Raw genomic sequence first — 26,097 nt, 5'->3', positions numbered from 1 at the left:
AAACACGACATCAACAGTGGTGTGGTGGAATGCCCAGCTAGTTAAGAAGCACAACGAAAAATATTTCAATAAAGGGGCCAGGCACGGTGGCTCAAGCCTGTAATCCCAGCACTTTGGGAGGCCAGGGCGGGTGGATCATGAGGTCAAGAGATTGAGACCATCCTGGTCAACATGGTGAAACCCCATCTCTACTAAAAATAAAAAAATTAGCTGGGCGTGGTGGCGTGTGCCTGTAATCCCAGCTACTTAGGAGGCTGAGGCAGGAGAATTGCCTGAACCCAGGAGGCGGAGGTTGCGGTGAGCCGAGATCGCGCCATTGCACTCCAGCCTGGGTAACAAGAGCGAAACGCTGTCTCAAAAAAAAAAAAAAAAAATATATATATATATATATATATGTGTGTATATATATATATATATATATATATATATATATACACATATATTTCAATAAAGGATCATTTGACGACTAAAAGAAAAAAATTATATTTATGCCATATAAATATTATTTTATATATTTATAAAAGTATATGTGTGCATTACACCTAAAAAAAGTACATATCTTAATTTTAAAGTACCTATGGTAAAAAATGCTAACAATCATGGGAGACTTCAGAAAAGTGGTAATCTTTCTGCCGATGGAGGGTCTTGCCTAGAGATACTGATGGCTGCTGACTATCAGTGTCGTGGTGGCTAAAGGATCGGGTGACTGTGGCAATTTCTTAAAAGACAATGACAATGAAATCTGCCATACTGACTGACTCTTCCTTTCATGAACGATTTCTCTGTAGCATGTGATACTGTTTGGTAGCATTTTATCCACAGTAAAACTTATAGCAGAGTGCTGGGATTACAGGCATGAGTCACCACGCCCAGCCTCTTCCCAGGTTTAAAACAAGATGAACTTACATGTGAAACTGATCAGTTCCAAATAATTAAAGCTTAGCAAGACTGGGAAAATCTACATGTGTAACAGCGAGCCCGGAGATAAAAACAAAGCAAATAGTACTTTTACGAAATTTTCCAAGATTATACAGATAGTTCTAGTATTTAGAAAAAATGAAAAATGTTAAATTTAGAGTAAAATAAAGGTTTATGAAAAATTAAATAGTGACTGCCATAAAAAGAATTTTAGGGCCCCACAAGGTGGTACATGCCTACAGTTTCAGCTACTGAGAAGGTACAGACAGGAAGACTGCTTGAGGCTAGGAATTTGAGGCCAACGTGGGGAACATGGTGAGATCCCATGTCTAGAATAAATAAATAAATAAAAATTAGCAGAAGAAGAAGGGAAAAAAAAAAAACCTTTGTTAATCTCAGATACAAATTCAAGAGAAGCAAAAAGGCCAGGCGTGGCGTCTTACACCTGTAATCCCAGCACTTTGGGGGGCCGAGGTGGGTAGATCATCTGGGGTCAGGAGTTCAAGACCACCCTGGCCAACATGCTGAAACCCCATCTCTACTAAAAATAGAAAAGTTAGCTGGGCGTGGTGGTGGGCATCTGTAATCCCAGCTACTTGGGATGCTGAGGCAGGAGAATCACTTGAACCCAGGAGACAGAGGTTGCAGTGAGCCAAGATTGTGCCACTGCACTTCAGCCTGGGAGACACAGCAAGACTCTGCCAAAAAAAAAAAAGAAAAAAAAGAAAAAAAAAAGTTGTTTTTTAAAGACAAGAAACTCTGCTGCCAAGGCTGGGGTATATGGCACAATCATAGCTCACTGCTGCCTCATATTCCTGGGCTCAAGTGATCCTCCCACCTCAGCCTTCCAAGTAGCTAGGACTACAGGGGAACACTACCATGCCTGCCTAGTTGGTGTTTTTTGTTTCTGAGAAAGAGTCTCACTCTGTTGCCCAGGCTAGAGTGCAGTAGCGTGATATCAGCTCACTGCAATCTCTGCCTCCTAGGTTCAAGTGATTCTTATGCCTTAGTCTCCCAAATAGCTAGGATTGCAGGTGTATGCCACCATGCCCAGCTAATTTTTGTATTTCTAGTAGAGATAGGATTTCATTATGTTGGCCAGGCTGGGCTCAAACTCCTGGCCTCATGTGATCCATGTTCCTTAGCCTCTCAAACTGCTGGGATCACAGGTGTGAGCTACCATGAATGGCCTTTATTTCCCTATTTTTTTTTTTTTTATTTTTGTAGAAATGGGGTCTAGCTATATTGCCCAGGCTGGTCTCAAACTCCTGGGCTCAAGTGATCCTCCTGCCTTGGCCTTCCAAACCACTGGGATTACAGGCATGAGCCACCATATCTAGTAGGGAAAAAAAAAGTTTTTAAGTAAAGATTTATTTTAACTGCCTACAATAATGAAAAAAGGCAGAAGTATTGATAATTTTTAATGACATAGTGTAGGCTCAAGTGATCCATCCACCTCAGCCTTCCAAAGTGCTGGGATTACAGGTATGCACCACCCCGCCAGGCCCATTCTATGTTCTTGTTCAACCTTTCTCTATAACATGCTTGCATTTATGCCCTAATAAAAAGCACAATCTTAGTACATCCACCTCCCTCACACCTTAATCCAAAACAGGAAAGGCTAGTTAAATGCAACAGTACAGATCAAATGAAGATTAAAAGTAAATAAAAGGAATTCCTAGAGTTTAAACAGGGCTATTAATAAGAAAAGTATGCTGAATTTTAAATAATCAATTAATTGGTACAATTTAAAAATACTAATCTTCGTCAATGCCAATTTCAAATTTATGACATGACACAAATGTTGGCCCTCTTAGAAAGACTAATGGTCAACTTGCCATGACATTTTCCAAAGCCAGGGATGTATCTTTTATTTTAAAACCTGGGATAATTTGGTTTGTACTTTCACTAATTCATAGCCTGTAGAGGAGATACGCAAGTTAAAATATTTAAGGGCAACAGTAGTTTTTATAGCTTACTTACTGAACATTTATTAGTCATAGGCATTGTTCTAAGTACTTTACTTGCACTCACAAATTTAAGCTTCACAACCATCTTATGAAGGCATCGTTAACCTGCAAAGTCAGGTTTCAATCCTAAGCAGTCTGGATCTGGAGTCAACTACTTCATCCTGCCTCTCCAATACTACAGTTCATTGCATAAATTCTTACTGAGTGCCATCTGTGGTCTGGGTGCTTGCGCTATAACACAGTTACCAACAGATTATCCCAGGAGGGGCCCAATTATTCCAACAAGAGTATGGATCTGAGAAGGTGTTCTAGAGAAAGTAATGCCCAGCTGAGTTCTAAAAGTTGTAAAGAAGTTAGATAGGCAAAAAGAAAAGGGAAGGAGGAAACAAAGGCCTTCCAGACAGAAGGCCTACATAAGCAATGGTCAACAATCCAGAAATAGCATGCATATTCAGAGAATCTTCAGAAAGCAGTTTCCGTATAGCTGGAGTGGAAAATAGAAGGCAGAAATTACTGGAGTTAAGATTAGAGAACCAGTCAGAAGTTAAGTTATGCAGAGTTTTAATGACATGTTAAAACTTTATCGCATTGACAATGGAAAGTCAATAAAGAATTTTCAGGTATGTGTTTCAAACATGCTATTCTAGCAATTCTGAGAAGGTGACTCTCAAGGAGATAAAACTGAAGATAGTTAACACCAACTAAAAGGTAAGGAAATAGTTCCTAATAAAGCTGAGGTTAGAACAAGAATGCTGGGGAAGTGACTGATTCAAAAAATATTTAGGAGATAAATCCAGTAGAATTCAGTAAATAAATGAATGTAAGGAATGAGAGAGATGGAAGAAATCATGAATGATTTCAAAGTTTCTTCCTTGGATGATTAAGTCAACAGTAGTCCATGATGTCTCTGAAAGAAAGCCTATAGATAGGAATAAGTCCAGTTTCGACAAGAAGAGTTTGAAGTGAAGATGATAAATAAAATAATCTTATCTGATGCTTTGGAAAGATACTGATGCTGGAACAAATGGTCTGGGGAGTAGTGGGTAGATACATGGTAACTGAAACTACAGGGATAACCGTAACTTAGAACAATGTGAAGGCTGAGAAGAGCCTCAGAAAAACCACTGTTTATGGGACAGGCAGAGAATACACGAAAGGGGATGGCATGGTGGAAGTCATGGGGCAGAGTTTCTTGAGAAAATATTATTGTCATTCGCTACTTTATAAGAGCAAGTTTAGTGATATGAAGTAGAAAGTAGACTGTAGTAAGACGAAGAGTAAATAAGAGAAAAAGGTAATTTCAATCAATAGACTATCAATTTTCTCATCTGTAAAACTGAGATAGTAGGTGACTGTGAATACTTAACAATGTACTGTATGGGACCTGGTATATAATAAGTATTAAAGGCCCTCATGGACTGTTTCCACCCTTGCTCACTACACCTAACCATACCAGGTGCCTTTCTATTCTCAAACATCCCAAGCCCCTTTGCACTGCAAGGCTTTGCACTTGATATTCCTGTGTCCTCACTTAGCTCTTCACATTGCTGGCTCCTTGCCTGCCAAGGGTCAGTCTCCCAAAAGGGGGCTTCCCTAAGAAGTACACTAAGGACCCCTTTTGTTCATTCTCTCTGATCACCCTGTTTTACTTCCTTCATAACCCTTATTACTCTTTGAACTTTTCTTATTTATTTAAAGATAATGCCAAAGTGATTAAGAGTGCAGGCTCCACAATCGGACTGGTTGCAAACTGCAGCTTTATCATTTACTAGCAAAGCGACCTTGGACAATTTGTTTAACCTCTCTGCGTCTTAACTTCTTCATCTTTAAAATGGGCAAAATAACACACACACACACACACACACACACACACACACATAAACAGAAAACAAAAAATAAAAAAAATGGGCAAAATAATTTTTTTTTTTTTTTTTTTTTTTTTTTTTTTTTTTTTTTGAGACAGAGTTTCGCTCTTGTTGCCCAGGCTGGAGTGCAATGGCGCGATCTCGGCTCACTGCAACCTCTGCCTCCTGGATTCAGGCAATTCTCCTGCCTCAGCCTCCTGAGTAGCTGGGATTACAGGCACGCGCCACCATGCCCAGCTAATTTTTTGTATTTTTAGTAGAGACGGGGTTTCACCATGTTGATCAGGATGGTCTTGATCTCTTGACCTCGTGATCCACCCGCCTCGGCCTCCCAAAGTGCTGGGATTACAGGCTTGAGCCACCGCGCCCGGCCTGCAAAATAATTATTTACCTCAGACTTCTTGGGGAGTTAAATTAGCTAAAACAAAGTTTCTACAAGAATACAGGTACATTTTAAGTTCTCAAATATTATTACACATTTGTTTAGTTGCAGTAATCTTAATGCTCTATCAAAGAGCATTTCTCAGTATGTACCACTAAAAATATCTGAAGTAATAACAAGTCTTAGTCCAAGTGTAAAGATGTCAACGAACAACCAAATGAAGACGTGCTACTCTGACTAAACCTCAAGAAATACTATTGATGAAATTTTTTTTTTTTTTTTTTTTTTTTTGCCACAAGAGTCATGAGGAAAAAAAACAAACATCTGAAGCTAAAGATCTTTAGTTGGGCAAGAGAAATTTTTTATAAGCTTTATATGGAATTACTATGTAATTTAGATCAATTTATAAAAAAATAAAATCAAAATATAGATGTCAGGGAGAAAAGGTTTGACTTAAGTAACTCTAGGAAGTTTTTAACTGGAAACTCTAACAACAAAAAAAACTGTACATAAGCACCGTTCTTTTTGGGTAAAGGCATTTCTTATGGAGATACAGGTTAACAATTCTAAAACGCTGTACATGGATGATGGGACTGAACAAATAAGTTAATGGATATCAGATGGTGGGAGTCAGATTTCTCACTTTTAGGGAGGGAGGTAATAGATAACGAAGTAAACCTAGAATGAACTATATAGTGCTGAGAGTCAATGACATTAGTATGAACTCATGTTTACCTCATTACAGATACAGATAATTACATATGTATATACATGGATTAGTACGCATACATGCATCTTCTAGGTCTATACACAGAAAAGGCCTAGAAGTCATGATATCCCAACAGCAATGAGCACAAAACCAGATCTTGGTTTCTAATGATTCACCAAAAAATAGAACCAGGGATCCTTGGAAAAATGGCTGATTCTAGGACTGGGGCAGGAAATAGACAAAATGAGTATGGAACTTCTCGTAGTGCCAGAAAGTAAGGAAGTACTGCAAAAAACAAAACAATGGAGTATGTCCTGTTGGTAGAACAATTTGAACAAAATAAATAAAGTAGTATAGGATTATAACCCAAAGTAAAAAATAAACATCTATGAGTCCATACAGACATAAATAAATGATTGAATAAATAAATAAATGGGGAAGAAAAGACTATCCATAGCAGAAGAATTCCAAATAATCTTATAGACAGCTCCCCTTCAAGAAGACAGAGACAGATCCACTGAGTGTGGTATATATTTAGTAACCTGTTTCCAAAAAGAAGAGTATGGGAAAACTTCACAGCAGAGAAACTTGGCCAACACTAACTCAGCCTGGTGACTGAGGTTGACAATATTAGTGGTAACATACTGATAGTATTTCCCCTTGAGATGATGCAACGAGGTGGCACTTTACCTCTGTGATTGTCATCCCTCAAACCCATAACCCCCATCTAACTATCAGGAAAATATCAGACAAACCAAAACCAAGGCACATTCTACAAAATCCCTGACCAATACTCCTCAAAATTATCAAAGTCATCAAAAACAAGGAAAGTCTGAGATGCCATCACAGCCCAGACAGGCTAAGGAAAGATGTCAACTAAATGTACTGCATGAAACCAAAAAAGGACCTTAGGTAAAAATTAACAAAATCTAAATTAAATGAATTATAGTTAATAGTAATGTACCAATATTGGTTCCTTAGTGGTAACAAATTTAACACTGAAATGTCAGACATTGGCAACATGACGAGATCCCCATCTCTTACCAAAAAAAAAAAAAAAAAGGAAAACTGGGTACAAAGTATACCTTAACTCCCTGTAACTTCTCTGTAAATATAAACATATTCTATAAGAAAACATTTATTCAATTAAATAAAAATATGGAGAAGCTATTCCCTTAACCAATCTGATTTTGGTCCTTGAAGTTATATATAGTGGGTTTGACAACAGAAATACAGGTAGCAGGCGGGGCGCAGTGGCTCAAGCCTGTAATCCCAGCACTTTGGGAGGCCGAGGCGGGTGGATCACAAGGTCAAGAGATCGAGACCATCCTGGTCAACATGGTGAAACCCCGTCTCTACTAAAAATACAAAAAAATTAGCTGGGCATGGTGGCGCGTGCCTGTAATCCCAGCTACTCAGGAGGCTGAGGCAGGAGAATTGCCTGAACCCAGGAGGCGGAGGTTGCAGTGAGCCGAGATCACGCCATTGCACTCCAGCATGGGTAACAAGGTAACAAGAGTGAAACTCCATCCCAAAAAAAAAAAAAAAAAAAAAAAAACTTTGAAAAAATGTAGTATACACTCACATACTCATATAAAGCATTAACGTTTTTCATTTTTGCTTCAGATACATATTTAATAGAAAATAACTATGTATGTCATAGTTATCACATTGAATTCTGAAACACTGAAACACTTCCTCATGGTCTCAGAAGAGGAACATAACTAAATATACTTAGAGAAAGTACACTGGAGAGTTCACTATGAACAATATACTATGAGACAAAATTACAGTAACTTGGGTCCATATTGGTCATTGTTCAACAGATCTGGAAACTTGAAAAGCCAGATAAAACTAAGTTTTCCTGCCGGGCGCGGTGGCTCAAGCCTGTAATCCCAGCACTTTGGGAGGCCGAGGCGGGTGGATCACAAGGTCGAGAGATCGAGACCATCCTAGTCAACATGGTGAAACCCCGTCTCTACCAAAAATACAAAAAATTAGCTGGGCATGGTGGTGCGTGCCTGTAATCCCAGCTACTCAGGAGGCTGAGGCAGGAGAATTGCCTGACCCCAGGAGGCGGAGGTTGCGGTGAGCCGAGATCGCGCCATTGCACTCCAGCCTGGGTAACAAGGGCGAAACTCCGTCTCAAAAAAAAAAAAAAAAAAACAAAAACTAAGTTTTCCTAACATTTGTAACTATCCTGAAAATACCTAAAAACAAACAAAAAAAACTTACAAATCAGTAAGAAATCAAAGAACTTGATAACATTTAACTGCTAGCAAGGATATGAAAAAACAAAGTGTTTGCAATATCCTATAAATATCTTTTAAAAAAAAAAATATTTATTTCCTAGGACCCAACAATTTGACAGGTATATGACCTGGAGAAACTATGGCATGTTGCAAAGAAGCTACAGGAATATTCATAAGGCAATGTTTGTAACAGATTAAAAAAATGAAAACAGGCCGGGCGCGGTGGCTCAAGCCTATAATCCCAGCACTTTTGGGAGGCCAAGGCGGGTGGATCACGAGGTCAAGAGATCGAGACCATCCTGGTCAACATGGTGAAACCCCGTCTCTACTAAAAATATAAAAAATTAGCTGGGTATGGTGGCGTGTGCCTGTAATCCCAGCTACTCAGGAGGCTGAGGCAGGAGAATTGCCTGAACCCAGGAGGCAGAGGTTGCAGTGAGCTGAGATCGCGCCATTGCACTCCAGCCTGGGTAACAAGAGCGAAACTCCGTCTCAAAAAAAAAAAAAAAAAAAAAAAAAAAGAAAACAATTTAAATGCTTATCGTAGAGGAAATGATAAACTGTAGATATTCATTCAATGGAACACTATACAGCTGTGTAAATGAATCAACTAGACTTACAGTATTAACAAAGATTGAGTGGGGGAAAAAAATAAAATGAAAAAAACAAGCTTTCAAATCCATATACCATGACACAATCATATTTAGAGCTGCTGAAACTTACTAAAACATACATTTTTTTAAGTGCCAGGCTCAGTTTTAACCACCTTATATAAATTAGCTCATTTAGACCAGGCACAGTGGCTCAGGCCTGTAATCCCAGTACTTTGGGAGGCCAAGGTGGTAGGATCGCTTGAGCCCAGGAGTTTGAGACCAGCCTGGGCAACATGATGAAACCCAGTATCTAAAAAGAAAAACATAGTAATAATAAAAATAAGTAAAATAAATAAATAAGCTCGTTTAATTTTTACGACAATTACATGACGAGGACACCTCTATCATCTCTATGTGACACATGAGGACACTGAAGCATGTAAAGATTAAATAACCTACCTAAGATCACAAAATTTAGTATCAGAGTCAAGATTCAAACTGAGTATGGTTTGAAATGTACTCCAAGATACACGTTCTTCAAAAGCGCCCAAAGCAATGCCATGTCACTGTTCATATATATAGTTTATTAAAAGATAAACTAGAAGGATACAAATCAAATTCATTACAATAATTTCCTCTGAAAGTGGAGATGAAGGTGAGAGAATAAAACTGGAGTGAACAAAAGGGACTTTAACATGATCAGTAATATTTAGGAAAAGTATAAAGTTCTATACTGCTCTTTTAGAATTCAATGTGATAACGATGATGTAAATATTTTTAATTAAATACATATCTGGAGCAAAAATGAAATATGTTAACATTTTATATGTGGGTATGTGGGTGTACACATTTTTGCTATGTATTTTTAAAACTTTTCAAAAATAAAAATCTCTCATCTATAAAACAATATTACAACAAAAATAAGAAACTTAGTATTTTAAGTTCTGATCTTTATATTTCATCTTTCATTTGAAAATAAAAACAGCTAAACTGTATGAGTTTATGTATGTATATACACTTTAACACATATATGGAAAACACATTTTTACACAGATAAAGAGACAGGTTTTAACAAAGCATATCAGAAACAGTATCTCTTACTATATATTTTAATGACTCACTATTTTCAGTGAAAATAAAGTGTAACACTAGTAGGAAAATTCCCTTGGTATCTTTCTACCTCTGAGAGACAGGTTTTAACAAAGCATATCAGAAACATTATCTCTTACTATACATTTTAGTGAGTATTTTCAGTGAAAATAAAGTGTAACATTGGTAGGAAAATTCCCTTGATATCTTTCTACCTCTTTCTTTTTTGTCTCTTCTTTCTCTCACTTTCTACTTGCAATTTTTTTTTTTTAGACAGAGTTCTGCTCTTGCTGCCCAGGCTGGAGTGCAATGGCGTGATCTCAGCTCACTGCAACCTCTGCCTCCCAGGTACAAGCAATTCTCCTGCCTCAGCCTCCTGAGTAGCTGGGATTACAGGCATGCGCCACCACATCCGGCTAATTTTGTATTTTTAGTAGAGATCGATTTTCTCCATGTTGGTCACCCTAGTCTCAAACTCCCGACCTCAGGTGATCCGTCCACCTCAGCCTCCCAAAATACTGGGATTACAAGTGTGAGCCACCACACCCAGCCTTGTTTGTGATTTTTAACAGAAGGAAGCACAAAGAAGGAACTAAGAAAGTGTCACACATTTTAAAAATAATAACAGCCATAGATAAACACATAATGCAGCCCTTCTAAGTATGATTCCCAAACCTATAATCAAGCAATGTTTTAAAAATTTATTTGTAAATTGGTGGTCTAGAACTCACAACATATTTTCCCATGAAGAAAGTTACAAAAGGATATGAGCACCAGGAAAAAGGTACTGCCTGAGGTGCCAGGCTGTTAGCTGAGAAACAAGGCAAGCAGAGTACACAACATGTACCGATGGTCCAGAAAGAAAAAAAAAAAAAGCATTCTGACCCAGAGTTTGAGGGCAGAAATAATTACTCATTTATTTACCTTTGTAATCTCAGTAACTAGCAAATTATATAATGGCATCTCATAACGAAAAACCATTGCCTACTTACTGACAAAGTCATGGGGAAAAGACTGAGTGATGAAATAATGGAGAAAAGACTAAGCAGAGGAATCCATCAATAGGTGGCACTGTCAACACAGAACAGTTTTGGTGGAGGAAAGAAAAAGCTTGGAGAGAAGCAATGTTTAATGACACAAAAATCCACATATGTAAAACTATTACAAGGTTAGTGCTGGTAATTAAGAGAATACCTTCATCTAAATTACCAGCTGTGTCTATTATTGTGTAATGCAAATAAGCACGATATTTTGGGTTAGTTTTGCTAACAATGAATCTTAAGATAGTTTTCCTATTGGAGCAATAGTTATTTTGAGATTTTCAGTATTTTCTCCTATGACCCTTGAAAATATTTCAATGTCTTTTTTTAATTATAAGAGTAATAACTGGGGGCAGTGGCTCACACCTGTAATTTCAGCACTTTGGGAGGCCAAGGCAGACAGATTACTTGGGCTCATGAGTTCAAGACCAGCCTGGGCAACATGGCAAAACCCTGTCTCAAAAAATACAAAAATTACCCAAGTATGGGTGGTGCACACCTGTAGTCCCAGCTACTTGGGAGGCCAAGGTGGGAGGATGGCTTGAGCCCAGGAGGTAGAAGTTGCAGTGAACTGAGATTGCGCCACTGCACTCCAGCCTGGGTGATAGACCCAGGCCTTAGCTCAAAAAAAAAAAAAAAAAAAAAAAAAAGTAATAATTATTCAGATTAAGAACAAAGAAAAGCACAAAAACTAAAACAAAAATTACCCATAATCCTATCACCCAGGGATAACATCTCTTACTATTTTATGTATCTCCTGCAACTCTTTTTGCCATTTACACATTATAAATAATAACACTGTATATGTTTCTTTATATTCTAATTTTTCTCTCAACATTATATTGTACTTTCTTATGTCAGTACATTTTTAAAATGATTTTTGGTAGCTGTATCCACCATACGGGTTATCATTAATTTCACTATTCCCATATTATAATGCATTTTGACTATTAAAATTGTTCCACTCTTATAAAATGCTATATAAATGAACTATTTTTTGTTATTTGAGACAGGGTCTTACTCTGTTGCCCAGGTTGGAATGCAGTGGCACAATCATAGCTCTCTGCAGCCTCAAACTCCTGGGCTCAAGGGATCCTCCTTCCATGGCCTCCCAAAGGGCTGGAATAACAGGTGTGAGCCACCTCATTGGGCCTAATCACTTCTTAAATGTAAATTTCTACATTACTCTTGTAGAATTCTAAGTGATAACTATGATAAACAATAATAAAGTGTGGTGTGCTTGTCTCCCTCCACCCCCAGCATCCCCTCACAAAATCTACTAAATAATCAATCTAGGGTATTAGATAAATAAATAAATAAGAAAGGAAGAAAACTATTCAACTATTCTCAGTCACTCTTCTACCTGTAAAAAAGGAAAAGTCCCACAAAGATAAGGCTCTGACATCGGAGATGGCAAGAGTAACAAGTCAATTTTCCTGCTAGAGCAACTTTTGTTTTCCACCTAGAACAATGCACCATCAATTTAAGTAGGAATAGCACAAGATTTATAACATGCCAAACACCTCTATCTGCATCAGTGCTTAAACTAGGTTTTTGCAGGACACAGAATGTTCGAAAAATTCTGTAAACAAAATATAGTGTAACTAATACCACTCAGTAAAAAAAGTTTCATTTTACAATTCTACCATAATTTTTTAATGAATTAATAAATGCCATGTAGTCTCTTACTTCTTCTAGTCTCCCAATTATACTAAATATTATTCAAGCTACCAGAAATAGGACAACAGTTCCAGGAACTTGAGAATCAATAACTCTTTAAACCAGTAGTAATTCATGTGGAAAAGTTCAGAACAAATCAGCATCAGCTTCCTGGCTCTCTTGCACAAACAAAAAATTCATATTGCTTCACCAATTTTAAAAAATGTAAATTTGTGTATATAAGTTTAAAACTCGGGCCAAAATTTATTTATATTTATCCCAAATTTGCCACTGGTATCAAGATCAATTAACTTTCTTAGCAAGTACATTGTTAGAAAATTCCACAGTGATCCCAGAACGGAAGGGGCTTAAAAAATAATACAAAACAAAAATTAAATTCCACAGTGAAGTAGGTCTATGTTTAATCATTCAGAAAAAGAAAATTATGTAACATATTATATATAATGATGATGATAACATATGCTATTCTGGACTCTTACTGAGAGCTGTGGTTCAAAGGGAAATTGTGAAAATGAAGTAAAAATTGCCCGATATATTTAATTCTGCTCAAAACAAAGTTTCCAGAAAAGAAGCCAAATACCTTTTATTGTAAGTTCAAACAGGGTTCAAACAGCTCAGAAATGTTGTATATTTAAGTTTTCAGAAGTCGAATCGCAGTACAGCTATAAACATAAAACTGAATAACTTGCTCAAGAGTCTTTACTTATTACCCAATCTTAGGTCCCCCAGAATGCTTTTTAAAGCAATTCCAAATGTACTATAATAGATTAGTGTATACTGGGCTATGCTGTTTACAGGTGTCTTCACCACCTCCCCCAAGGAGAGAAGAGGTAGAGACTAGGGTAAGCAGAAAAAAGAATGAGACTATATACACACCAAATACCAGCTTGTCATCTTGTAAGACTGCTTCTTTTACACATGGGCTATTCTTTTCATTACTGTATAATACATTTTAAAGAATAACATATTCACAGAGTAATACAATTTCTGCCCTCACGGGTCTCTAGCTGGCTGACACGCGTTTTCTCCTGAAATAAATACATGCCTGTTGACTGATGCCTGTTCCGTTGTTACAAACAAGAAATAACTGTCCTATAAAACAAAACCTCTCTCTAAGGTTCTAGGCGTAACCATACGTTTGAATTAAAAGCACATTGAAACAACAGCAAAAATCTTCCAGCACATCTGTCATTTAAAAGCACGATAATGAAAAGCTGTCGCTGCGACCCAATTTTAGGTCACAAGCTTTCTACTGTTTTTCCTGCACCCTCTCCAGAAAGTGATAAACTTCAAAGGGAATGGTGGTAACCAGCAACCGTTCCCTTCCCCCTACATGCCCCCCCCACTCAAAAAAAAAAGACTAGAAAAAAACTGGCCAACTTGGACGCTGGCCCGGCTCACGCAGAACCCGTGCCCGCGGGCCGGGGAAGGCTGGGCAGACCCTGGGAGGAAAAGTGGGCCTCCAGGCGCCCCGGGCTCCCCCCGCCGCCTGCCTCAGATACCGAGCAGGTGGGATTCCGGGAAGCCACCTCCGACTTACGTAACGGGCTTGTCAAAATCCCAGATCCAGGACCTCCCCCTCCCCGCCCCCACTCCCAAATAACAACAGCCCCAGGCCAGCCTGGAATAGAAAATCTGGAATGAAAACACAGGAGCCCCCCACGCGTCCGACGCAGAGGCGCGGGTGCTACTCTCAGCAGCGCCGCGCCATCCCGGGGCGGACGGAGCCGCGGAGGACCGCACGGCTCTCGGGAGCTCTCGGGCGGAGGTCGCGGCCACCCGTGCCGCCTCCCCGAGCCGGCCGGCCCCGCTCCCGCGCCCCCCGGCTGTCACCTCTCCGGGCCGTGACAGCTCCACCTGCCACCGTAGCCCGCGCCGCCGCCCCCGCACTCACCTCTCAGCTGGCTCCCTCGCGAGCAGCGGATCGAGCGTGGAGAGCGGCGCCGGATCCCCTCACGCGCGGCAGCGGGACACGAGGGGCTGAATGCCGCGGCGCTCTGAGCCCGCTTAGCTCATCCCCAGCCCGGCGCTCCGCCCTCCGCTGCACCCCCGCCCGCCCAGGCCAGCCGTCTCAGTCAGACGGGACTCCCCTCCCCTCGCGGCCGCCACTGCCTCCGCCTCTTTCTCCGACTCCAGCCGCCGCGGCCACCGCGACCGGCGCCATCTTGGCAGTGACGGAAGGGGCGAGGGCGGGAATCATGCCCGCGGGCACCAATCGGGCTGCATCTGGCCCGAGAGGGCGGAGAGGGCCGGGTTGAGGGTCGTGGGGTCCTAGCGCCAAACTGACGAGAGGCGGAGAAGGTGGGCGGGACTGAGTCGCCGTCGCCCGTGACGTTCGGTGTAGTTGGGGAAACGCACCGTGGTTCCCCCTCGGGTCGGGAGATCCCGAGCCCCAGGCGGGCGTGGGCGAAGCGTACAACCCCTTCACCTTTCGCCGCCCGGAGGCACAGGAATCCAGTTCGCGCCAACTGACCCGTTCCTTCCTCCCGGGCACTCCGGAAGTCCTGAGATTGCCCTGCTCCGTTCGTAGGTCTGAGCAGCTGCTGCTCCTTCACCAAAGGTGCTCAGATTCTCCAGGAAACTCCCTTACGGGTTAGCAACCTACAAGTAGGTTTCAGTCACAAGAGAGAAAGGTAAAGCGGGGAATTTAGGGGGTTTCTCCGAAAAGTACGTTGATAAAACACCTATTGTTGACTGATGGGGTGTCGATTACTTTGGGATTAATTGGATACGGCCTACTTAAACCTGACTGTGGCTTTCCACCGTTGATGGCTGTTAGCAAATGAGAATAATAAAGCTCGATTACCCCCACAGGGTTGCTGGGGAGTTAAACTGTATAGTACCTGTGAAGTACTTAACATAGTGCCGGAGAGTACCAGATAAATGTTAGACATTATTCCATGGACAACTGGAGGAAGAAACGGGACCCTAAAAATGTGTCTGCTTTAAAGTCAACTTTTCCTAAATTGCATAGCCTTTTATTAACCAAGTTACAACTTTATTTCCTACCTCCGGTTCTTTCATTGTATTCATTCATTCAGTCACATTTATCGATACAGAAGGTGATCAGGCAGAGGGTACAGAGTGGTGAGGGAAACAGAAAAAGTCCGTTTTCAGGAAACTGCTGTCTAGTGGAAGAAGAGGGACAATTAAAAGTACTTAACATTTTTAGGAGAAACATGCTATAAAGGTTATAAAAATAATGGGGCCAGGCTCTGGCTCATGCTGTAATCCCAACACTTTGGGAGGCCGAGGTGGGACGATTGCTTGAGCTCAGAAGTTCGAGACTAGCCTGGCAAAATGTCGAAAACCCTGTCTCCACCAAAAGTACAAAAACTTAGCCGGGCGTGGAGGCGTGCGCCTGTGGTCCCAGCTGCTTGAGAGGCTGAGGGAGGATCGCTTGAGCCCCGGAGCCCAAGGCTGCAGTGAGCCAAGATCGTGCCACTACATTCCAGCCTGGGTGACTTTGCTTAAAAAAGAGAGGGAAAAAAAAAAAACCACACAACTATGAAGTTGCTTACTTTAAATATTTGTAGTCCTCTGTATGTCAGTTATACCTTAATAAAGCTGTAAAAAAAAAAAAAAAAAAAAAAACTTGTTGACAGAAAATCTTGCTATGTTGCCCAGGCTGGAGTGCAGTGACCTGATCACGGCTCACTACAGCCTCCCTCCCAGGCTCAATCAATCCTCCCACCTCAGCCTCAGGTGCCCACCACCACAACTGGCTACTTTTTTTTTTTTTTTGTATTTTTAGTAGAGACGGGGTTTCACTATGTTGACCAGGATGGTTTCGATCTCTTGACCTCATGATCCACCCGCCTCAGCCTCCCAAAGTGCTGGGATTACAGGCTTGAGCCACCCTGCCCGGCGCTTTTTATATTTTTTGTGAAGACTATGTCTCACTATGTTGCCTAGGCCGGTCTTGAACTCCTGGAGTCAAGGGATCCACCCACCTCATCCTCCCAAAGTGCTGGGTTTACAGGCATGATTAAAAAGCTTTTTTTTTTAGGAGACTGAGGCAGGAGAATTGCCTGAACCCAGGAAGCCGAGGTTGCGGTGAGCCGAGATCGCGCCATTGCACTCCAGCCTGGGTAACAAGAGCGAAACTCCATCTCAAAAAAAAAAAAAAAAAAAAAAAAAAAAGCTTTTTTTAAGCCCAGGTGGGAACCCTCCCTATCTTTTACCCACTGGACACAGATTTAGCCTTTCATTAGTTTTAAGTGTTGCTAGATGTATCAGATCAGTTCCTCTTTGAGGAGTAGCGTGGCTTATCAAAATATTCTACTAGCAGCAAAAGCACTCTTTTACTGCTTATTTATTTATTTTTATTTATTTATTTTTTATTTTTATTTTTTTGAGGCGGAGTTTCGCTCTTGTTACCCAGGCTGGAGTGCAATGGCGCGATCTCGGCTCACCGCAAGCTCTGCCTCCTGAGTTCAGGCAATTCTCCTGCCTCAGCCTCCTGAGTAGCTGGGATTACAGGCACGTGCCACCACGCCCAGCTAATTTTTTGTATTTTTAGTAGAGACGGGGTTTTACCATGTTGACCAGGATGGTCTCGATCTCTCGACTTCGTGATCCACCTGCCTCGGCCTCCCAAAGTGCTGGGATTACAGGCTTGAGCCACCACACCCAGCCTATTTATTTATTTTTTAAGAGATGAGGTTTCACCGTGTTGGCCAGGATGATCTCAATCTCCTGACCTGTTGATCTGCCTGCCTCAGCCTTCTAAAGTGCTGGCACAGGCATGAGCCACTGTGCCCTGCCTTTAGTGCTTTTTTATACACACACATATATATACACACAAATATTTTCATCTACAGAGTACCAATTAATATAGATATATAGTTGCAAGTAGCATACAGGATGGGATTCTAAAACCTTTCAAAAGTTTAAAAGGTGTGAAGGTTTTTTTAACCAGAGAAAATAACTTCTTAAAGAGCAATATTAAAAAACAGTAGAAAACCAATATGCAGCATTTGCCTATGTACCCAGGAAGTATCGTACCTCAGAGCCCCCCTTAACAGTCATATCGGTAATTCTCTCAACACCCCAGGCAAATGTGACTATAGTCACATTTAAACAAACCTAAACTCTAGATGTGATTTAGGCAAGGGATTCTAACAATGTAGACATGAGCCAAATAGAATTTTTTGGATAATAAATTTTGGCTCCATGTCATTTCTGAAATTGTCATATTTTATATGTGGAACTCTATCCGGCTATTTCTTAGAAGTTATTTTAAAATGCTGTGGTTTGAATGATGCATGAAGGAAAACTATGAAACCAATAACCATTTAAAGCAATGGAAGTGCAAGCTGTTGTACAGCCTAATCCTCTCCACCTGTTAAATCTATGTACCTTAATTGCTATACCAGAAGTTTCTCACTTCTTTAAATGAAAATCTGGAGGCTCTATAAAGCAATCCTTTTTTTTTTTTTTTTTTTTTTAAAGACAGAGTCTTGCTTTGTCGCCCAGGCTGGAGGGCAGTGTCGGGATCTCAGTTCACTGCAACCTCCACCTTCCAGGTTCAAGCGATTATCTAGCCTCCCGTGTAGCTGGGATTACAGACACCCACCACCACATCTGCCTAATTTTTGTATTTTAGTAGAGATGGGGTTTCACCATTCACTATGTTGGCCAGGCTGGTCTCGAATTCTTGACCTCAGGTGATCCACCCTCCTCAGTCTCCCAAAGTGTTGCAGTTATAGGCATGAGCCATGGCGCCTGGCCCATAAAGCAATCCTTGATAGCTATGCTACAGGGCTTCCTTATGGGTGAGAAAACCAACCAGGGATCTATGGCCTTTTAGAAACTATATAGATGTATCCCAAAGCAGAATGCATATTGATGAATTGTATTCACTGTGAAACAGTGTTTGAGTGATATTCCAATGTATTTAATCCAAAAACTAAAATTTATTAGCTGTGTGGTCAAATTATCCATATGTTTCTTAAAAACACAAACCTGATGAAATTATTTTTGAAATAAATTATCTGCCAGCCTAGACAACATGGCAAAACCCCATCTCTATCAAAACAAAAATTAGTCCACCATGGTGGTATACACCTATAGTCCCAGCTACTTGGGAGGCTGAGGTGGGAGGATCACTTGAGCCCAGGAGGTGGAGGTTGCAAAAAAAGAAAGAAATTCTATGAATAATTTTCAAGGATAATAGTTAAGAAATGTCATGTTAGAAGTGACAAATTCTGGCTGGGCATGGTGGCTCATGCCTGCAATACCAGCACTTTGAGAGACTGAGGTGGGAGGATCACTTGAGCTCAGGAGTTTGAAACCAGCCTGGGCAATATAGCAAGACCCCATCTCTACAAAAAGAACAGACATGGTAGCACATGCCTGTAGTCCTAGCTACTTGGGAGGCCCAGTTGGGAAGACTGCTTGAACCCCGGAGTTCAAAACTGCAGTGAGCTAAGATCCCACCCCTGTATTCTGGCCTGGGTGAAAGAGGAAGATCCTATCTCAAAAAAAAAAAAAAGACAAATTCTGAACCTGGTGCTTCCAAAGAGTGACCAAGTATTAGAGAGCTGCAGCAGCCTGAGACACTGCTGTCTCTACCCTTTTAGTGGCCAACTGAGGAGTCATATCTTTGAATTAGCACTTTTTCACATTTTTGAAAATGATCACTTCTCAACATTTTCCTCGTTAATTTTAAGCTCTTTCAGCAATTCCATGTAAGCTGAATTTTTACCTTTTAAATTATCTGCAGGAGAGTTGTTTTAAAAATAAGATATCTTTAACTGTCATTGATCACCAAGTATACTCCCCTGACTTTCTTGAAGTGGTAATACGGTATTTTCTTTTTTTTTTTTTTTTGAGACGGAGTTTCACTCTTGTTATCCAGGCTGGAGTGCAATGGTGCGACCCCGGCTCACTGCATCCTCCCCCTCCTGGATTCAGGCAATTCTCCTGCCTCAGCCTCCTGAGTAGCTGGGATTACAGGCACGCACCACCATGCCCAGTTAATTTTTGGTATTTTTCGTAGAGACAGGGTTTCACCATGTTGACCAGGATGGTCTCGATCTCTTGACCTCGTGATCCACCCACCTTGGCCTCCCAAAGTGCTGGGATTACAGGCGTGAGCCACCATGCCCGGCCCGGTAAGACAGTATTTTTATAACTTTCAATAAATTCACTTCAGAAACACTGCACTAGGCATAGAAGGAAAACAATGACAGATAAACACACATTAGAGGCAAAAAGTATGTTCCTAGGCATATAACTTTAATAAAAGTCAAACTATGACAAATTCTATGTTAGATGGACAAACTCGTTGCTCCGGGAGCCGAGGTGAGTTGAGCCCAGGTGAGTTGAATGATTCTCATTGTGACAATTGAAGGTGACAAAACAGACAAAATAGATGGAATTTGAACCAACCCTGAGAGAAGCTGGACTTTCTATGAAAGGTGAGGACATCGTTGTTTGAGGAATGGGGCAGAGGGTTGTACAAGGAACAGTCAGCTTTTTAAAAAAATTTTACTTTGCATCTATAATAGATGTAACATATGAGAGAGATGCTTATAAATTGTTCCAACACTTTGACTCTCTTTGGGAGTGACCAAAGGTTCAAATTATTTGGAAGGATGGATATCTGTGCTGACTTGCAGGAAATATGAGTCAGCTTTTCTCATGAACTCAGCACTGTTGTTACAGCTTGGCTGTTTGTGAAACTTGAAGCAGAACAAATCAGACACCACGAGTCTTTTCTTTTTATTGATTGGCTCAGACATGCATCCTCCAAGGGTGGACAGCAGGAACGCCCTTTTTATTGTCAAAACTTAAAGGAACTCTGCCAGCAAGGGGAAACACCTGCAATTGAGAATAATCTTTAAAAAAAAAAAAAACCCTCTTGTTTTCTGTCTATATTATCACTCAGAATAGGAGACACACACGTCTCTTGTCCATACCTCTTTCCTGCACTTCAGGATTGCGTGTATTCAGCTGCCTCCAGATAGGTCAAACTCAACTATATCTGAAACTCAGCATTTCGAAGGCGAAGTCATTACCTTTCCCACAAATCCGTTATTCCTATAATTTCTCATTTCCTGAATATAGTTTAACTCACCACGCACCTAAAAGCTAAAGCCTCCTGTGGAGACTTAAATTACTTTTTAGGAGTTCAAGACCAGCCTGGCCAACGTGGTGAAACCCTTTCTCCACCGAAAATACAAAAATTAGCTGGGCATGGTGGCGTGCACCAGTAGTCCCAGCTACTCTGGAGGCTGAGGCAGGAGAATCACTAGAATCCAGGTATCGGAGGTTGCAGTGAGCCAAGATCCAGCCACTGCACTCTAGCCGGGGCAGCAGAACGAAACTCCATCTCAAAAAAAAAAAGTCAAAACCTGAGTCATCAACTTCTTTTTCCCTGATGCACTGCACTCCAGCCTGGGGGACACAGCAAGACTCCGTCTCAATTGAAAAAAAAATAAAAAAGTCAAAACGTGAGTCATCAACTCTTTTTTCCCTCATGCATTGACACCTGATCAATCTTGAAAAAGAATGGTTATCTCCTTAACATCAATAGTATCCTCCCTCATTTCTCCATCCCCATTCCCACTGACCTAGTTCAACCCCACATCTTTTTTTTTAGTCCAAAATTTTACAGTAGTCATTTAACTGGATTTCCTATCTCTCTCTCTCTCTTTTTTTTTTTTCTTTTTCTTTTTTTTTTTTTTTTTGAGACAGTGTCTTTCTCTGTTGCCCAGGCTACAGTACAGTGGCGAAATTTTGGCTTACTGTAACTTCCACATTCCAGGTTCAAGCTATTCTCCTGCCTCAGCCTCCTGAGTAACTGAGATTACAGGCATGTGCTGCCATGCCCAGCTAATTTTTGCATTTTTAGTAGAGACGAAGTTCCACCATGTTGGCCAGGCTGGTCTCGAACTCCTGACCTCAAGTGATCCACCCACCTCAGCTTCCAAAAGTGCTGGGATTACAGGTGTGAGCCACCACACCCAGCGGGATTTCCTATCTCTTGTCTTTCTCTCTTCAATCCATCCACCTCTGTGTTGCCACGCTGATCTTTCTAAAGAAATATGATCAGTTGTTCCAGACGTCATTTGAGATTGCTGGCTTCCTACTCTCCTTTCTTTCTGTTCCTGGTGGAAAGTTCATCAATGTCCAGTCCTGATGTTACCTAAGAAGAGCAGGGTGCTAAGGCCTTTGCCTCTCTGTTCCCTACCCTCTCTAGTGTGGTGGAGACAGTCTCTCATATGGAACACTTTCAGACTATCAACACAAGCCTTTTAATTGAGAGAAAGCATTTAAGTTTCTGCTGCCCCTAAAAGGATCTTGTTCTCCTTTCCTACGTATGTGCACACAGACAAATAAATTGAACAGTTAGTTATATTAAGCTCACTAAATCAAGAGTACACGCCTGTAATCCCAGCACTTTGGGAGGCTGAGGTGGGCAGATCACCTGAGGTCAGGAGTTCGAGACCAGCCTGACCAATATGGTGAAACCCCATCTTAAAAAAAAAAAGAGTACAGTTACTCCAGAAAGGAGAAACTACAATAATTAGCTTATTCAAGATTTGGACAATAATAGACTTTTAATAATAAACATTTACATTTAAAACAAAAATGATGTCTAAAGTCTCTTTAAGGTGGTTATCTTGTTAATTAAATAATTCCCAAAAGCTATTTTAGGCTCTCTAGTGTCAGCATCATGTTATTATCTCCTAGAAATGGATATGCTCCCTCTACATTTCCCCTTCATAACCCTGCAAGTATTCATATTTGGTTGTAATTATCTTAATGGCATATTTAATTTTAATAAATGTTATCTTATTGATGTAATAGAATTATGTCATAATAATAACTTACATAGTTTGAAATTATGCTAAAAGAGAAACGGAAGTCAAGTTGAGATGAGGCTATCTTTTACTTGACTGTATTAGATCTGAAATGGAAGAAAGCTTTTTTTTTCTTTAAATTATTATTATTATTATTTTGAGATGGTGTTTTGCTATTGTTACACAGGCTGTAATGCAATGGCACGTTCTTAGCTCACTGCAGCCTCTGTCTCCCAGGTTCAAGCAATTCTCTTGCCTCAGCCTCTCAAGTATTTGGGATTACAGGTATGCGCCACCACGCCTAGCTAATTTTGTATTTCTAGTGAAGATGGGGTTTCACTGTGCTGCTCAGGCTGGTCTTGAACCCTTGACCTCAGGTGATCCACCCACCCCAGTCTCCTAAAGTGCTGGGATTGCAAGCATGAGCCACCATGCCTGGCTGAAAGAAAGGCTTTTAAAGATGGTACAATCAAGCAATGCAAACTGCTCCTACCTGTGTAGTGCTCGCTGGAAGGTAATGGATGGTAGAGTTGAAGAAAGATTGACAGAACCCTTGATGTCAGGCTAAAGAGATGATATAATTACACAGGTCATTTTTTTCTTTGTCTTTTTTTTTTTTTTTTTTGGTGAGGGGTGTTATTTGTTTGTTGAATTTGAAATCAATCTAAGGGTTGTAGCAAAAATTATATTAAAATGAAATAGAGGCCGGGCACGGTGGCTCAAGCCTGTAATCCCAGCACTTTGGGAGGCCAAGGCGGGTGGATCACGAGGTCAAGAGATCTATACCATCCTGGTTAACATGGTGAAACTCCGTCTCTACTCAAAATACAAAAAAATTAGCTGGACATGGTGGTGTGTGCCTGTAATCCCAGCTACTCAGGAGGCTGAGGCAGGAGAATTGCCTGAATCCAGGGGGCGGAGGTTGCAGTGAGCCGAGATCGCACCATGGCACTCCAGCCTGGGTAACAAGAGCGAAACTCTGTCTCAAAAAAAAAAAAAAAAAAAAAAAAAGAAATAGAACAGAAAATATAATGGTAAGAATTGTTTTGTGAAATTTTTTATCTATCTATCTATATATATAGCTATATATTAACTGCCATAGTGTGCCACCTAGATTCTCCCTCTTCAATACTGAAGCAACTATTCTTCCAGCTGCTAGGACTGTTGGCAGCCAACAGCTTTTAACTGAGTCCTCTCTAGGACTTTCTCCAAGAGAGCTTCCTGGGTGCAGCTGTATCCAGTAACTGGTCAGTGCAGGTATATAAAGGCTTGATCCCCTGTACCAGTTTGAAATAACTCTCAGGGATCATCCCAACTAGTGTGGAATCAGCTGAGGCCTTTGCTGCCACTTCACTGCAAGCTCAACTTCTCCCTTTACTTCATCCTGCTTCCTTCACTTCTATACAGGTGCTGATCCCAAGACAATCCCCAGTAACTGTCCTGGGTACAAATCCCTGTCTCAGAGTCTATTTCCTAGGCATGTATGCATATGCAGGGTCTGAATGTAAAATTATTTCTCACTGTGAATACTGGTCATAAAATACTGAAATCCCCTGCACCAGAAGACATGACTAGGATGTTCATTGATTCATTGTTCAAAAACTAAACACCTGTCGATAGAAGAGCCATGGTATAGTCCAGCAATGGAAAACTGTACAATAATCTCACCAGGTGCAGTGGCTCACACCTGTAATCCCAGCACTTTGGGAGGCCAAGGCGGGCAGATCATTTGAGGTCAGGAGTTTGAGACCAGCCTGGCCAATGTGGTGAAACCCTGTCTCTGCTAAAAATACAAAAATTAGGGCCGGGCGCGGTGGCTCAAGCCTGTAATCCCAGCACTTTGGGAGGCCGAGGCGGGTGGATCACGAGGTCGAGAGATCGAGACCATCCTGGTCAACAAGGTGAAACCCCGTCTCTACTAAAAATACAAAAAAAGTTGGCTGGGCATGGTGGTGCATGCCTGTAATCCCAGCTACTTAGGAGGCTGAGGCAGGAGAATTGCCTGAGCCCAGGAGGCGGAGGTTGCGGTGAGCCGAGATCGCGCCATTGCACTCCAGCCTGGGTAACAAGAGTGAAACTCCGTCTCAAAAAAAAAAAAAAAAAAAAAAAAAAAATACAAAAATTAGCCCCACATGGTGGTGGGCTCCTGTAATCCCAGCTACTCTGGAGGCTGAGGCAGGAGGATCACTTGAACCCAGGAGGTGGAGGTTGCAGTGTGCCGAGATTGCACCACTGCACTCCAACTTGGGTGACAGAGAGAGACTGTGTCTCAAAAGAAAAAAAAAGATGAAATTTGTATCAAAAAAAGAAAAAAATTGCCATTTTAATTGGCATATAATGATATATAACTGTAGTCTTAATTTACATTGCCCTGATGACTGCTTATCTTGAATAAGCTTTCATAAAGTTTTTTTGTTTTGTTTGTTTTTGTTTTGGAGACAGGTTCTCACTCTGTAGCCAAGACTGGAGTGCAGTGGTGGATCACAACTCATAGCAGCCTTGACCTTTGGGTCCAGGTGATCCTCCCACCTCAGCCTCCTGAGTGGCTGGGACTACAGGTGTGCACCACCATGTCTGGCTAATTTTTTAAAATTTTTGTGGAGATGAGGTTTTGCCATGTTGCCCAGGCTGGGCTCAAGCAATATACCTGCCTCAGCCTCCCAAAGTGCAGGAAATAGAGGCATGAGCTACCATGCCCTGCTAATTTTTTGAATTGTTTGTTTTTGTAGAGAGGGGATTTTGCCATGTTGCCCAGGCTGGGCTCCATCTCCTGGGCTCAAGTGATCTGCCCAGCTCAGCTTCCCAAAGTGCTGGTATTACAGGCATAAGCCACTGTGCCCTGCCTCTTAAATTTTAAACAAGAAAATATGGCAACTATTGAATGATTACTAAGTCATGTTTTCTACTATGAAAATGATACGGGAAGGATTTTCTGAACTTCCCTACTCTAAAACTGTTGTACTCTTTGAAGCCAAAACAGGAGTATTAAAAAATACAAATAAACAAAAAAACCCAAGCAGGGGTATTTAGTTGACTATGTAGGTATGATATTGTGGGGTTTTGTTGTTGTTTTGTTTTGTTTTTGGGTTTTTTTGTTTGTTTGTTTGTTTTTGAGACATAGTCTCACTCTGTCATCCAGGCTGGAGTACAGTGGCATGATCTTGGCTCACTGCAACCTCTGCCTCGGAGGTTCAAGCCGTTCTCCTACCTCAGACTCTGGAGTGTCTGGGATTACAGGCACCTGCCACCAGGACCTGGCTAATTTTTGTATTTTAGTAGAGATGGGGTTTTACCATGTTAGCCAGGCTGGTCTTGAACTCCTGGGCCTCAAGTGATCCACCCACCTTGACCTCCCTAAATGCTGGGATTACGGGTGTGAGCCACTGCATCTGACCTCATTGAACTCTGAGTGCCCCATATCATACAAAAGGCAGTGGCCTGAAGACTTTATGTTATAGCAATGATCTATTTATTGTTTTTTAATTAGCCAGGCATGGTGGTGGGCACCCGTAGTCCCAGTTGCCTGGGAGGCTGAGGCCGGAGAATCTATTGAACTCAGGAAGCGAAGGTTGCAGTGAGCCAGGATCATGCCACTGTACCCTAGCCTGGGTGACAGAGTAAGCCTCCATCTCAAAAAAGAAAAAGAAAAGAGTTCAGTGAAACTGGCCAAGTTGCATTAGAAGGAGAAAGTCGGTAGAGGTTAGTGTTATAATCTGTAAATATAAGTAAGGAATAGATCTAAGGAAGAAACTAAAAAAAGTAAAGAGAATGAAAATATGGCCAGTAG

General features: G+C 41.1%; 1 protein-coding gene and 1 long non-coding RNA gene across 13 annotated transcripts in view; one reads left to right on the top strand and one right to left on the bottom strand.

The window, feature by feature from the left end:
* DENND4A (DENN domain containing 4A) overlaps positions 1 to 14,669 on the bottom strand; it is a 138,411-nt gene extending 123,742 nt beyond the window's left edge. For 3 of the 8 annotated variants that reach the window (XM_074392788.1, XM_074392790.1, XM_074392789.1), the window contains exon 1: positions 14,393 to 14,580. The gene's annotated coding sequence lies outside the window, so the exon portion shown is untranslated. Of the gene's footprint in view, positions 1 to 14,392 lie in introns of all 8 variants that reach the window. The other 5 variants (XM_039469196.2, XM_039469197.2, XM_074392791.1 and 2 more) reach the window with 3 other exon arrangements.
* Positions 14,670 to 14,779: 110 nt separating this feature from the next.
* LOC120363894 (uncharacterized) overlaps positions 14,780 to 26,097 on the top strand; it is a 73,420-nt gene continuing 62,102 nt past the window's right edge. For 3 of the 5 annotated variants that reach the window (XR_012516097.1, XR_012516098.1, XR_012516095.1), the window contains exon 1: positions 14,780 to 15,131. This is a non-coding gene — a long non-coding RNA (uncharacterized LOC120363894). The remainder of the gene's footprint in view (positions 15,132 to 26,097) is intronic. The other 2 variants (XR_012516096.1, XR_005579305.2) reach the window with 1 other exon arrangement.

The sequence above is a fragment of the Saimiri boliviensis genome, chromosome 2, assembly GCF_048565385.1.
Source record: "Saimiri boliviensis isolate mSaiBol1 chromosome 2, mSaiBol1.pri, whole genome shotgun sequence".
In the NCBI taxonomy this organism is placed as follows: domain Eukaryota; kingdom Metazoa; phylum Chordata; class Mammalia; order Primates; family Cebidae; genus Saimiri; species Saimiri boliviensis.
Note: the sequence above shows the minus strand (reverse complement) of the source record. Positions and strands in the feature narration are given on the sequence as shown.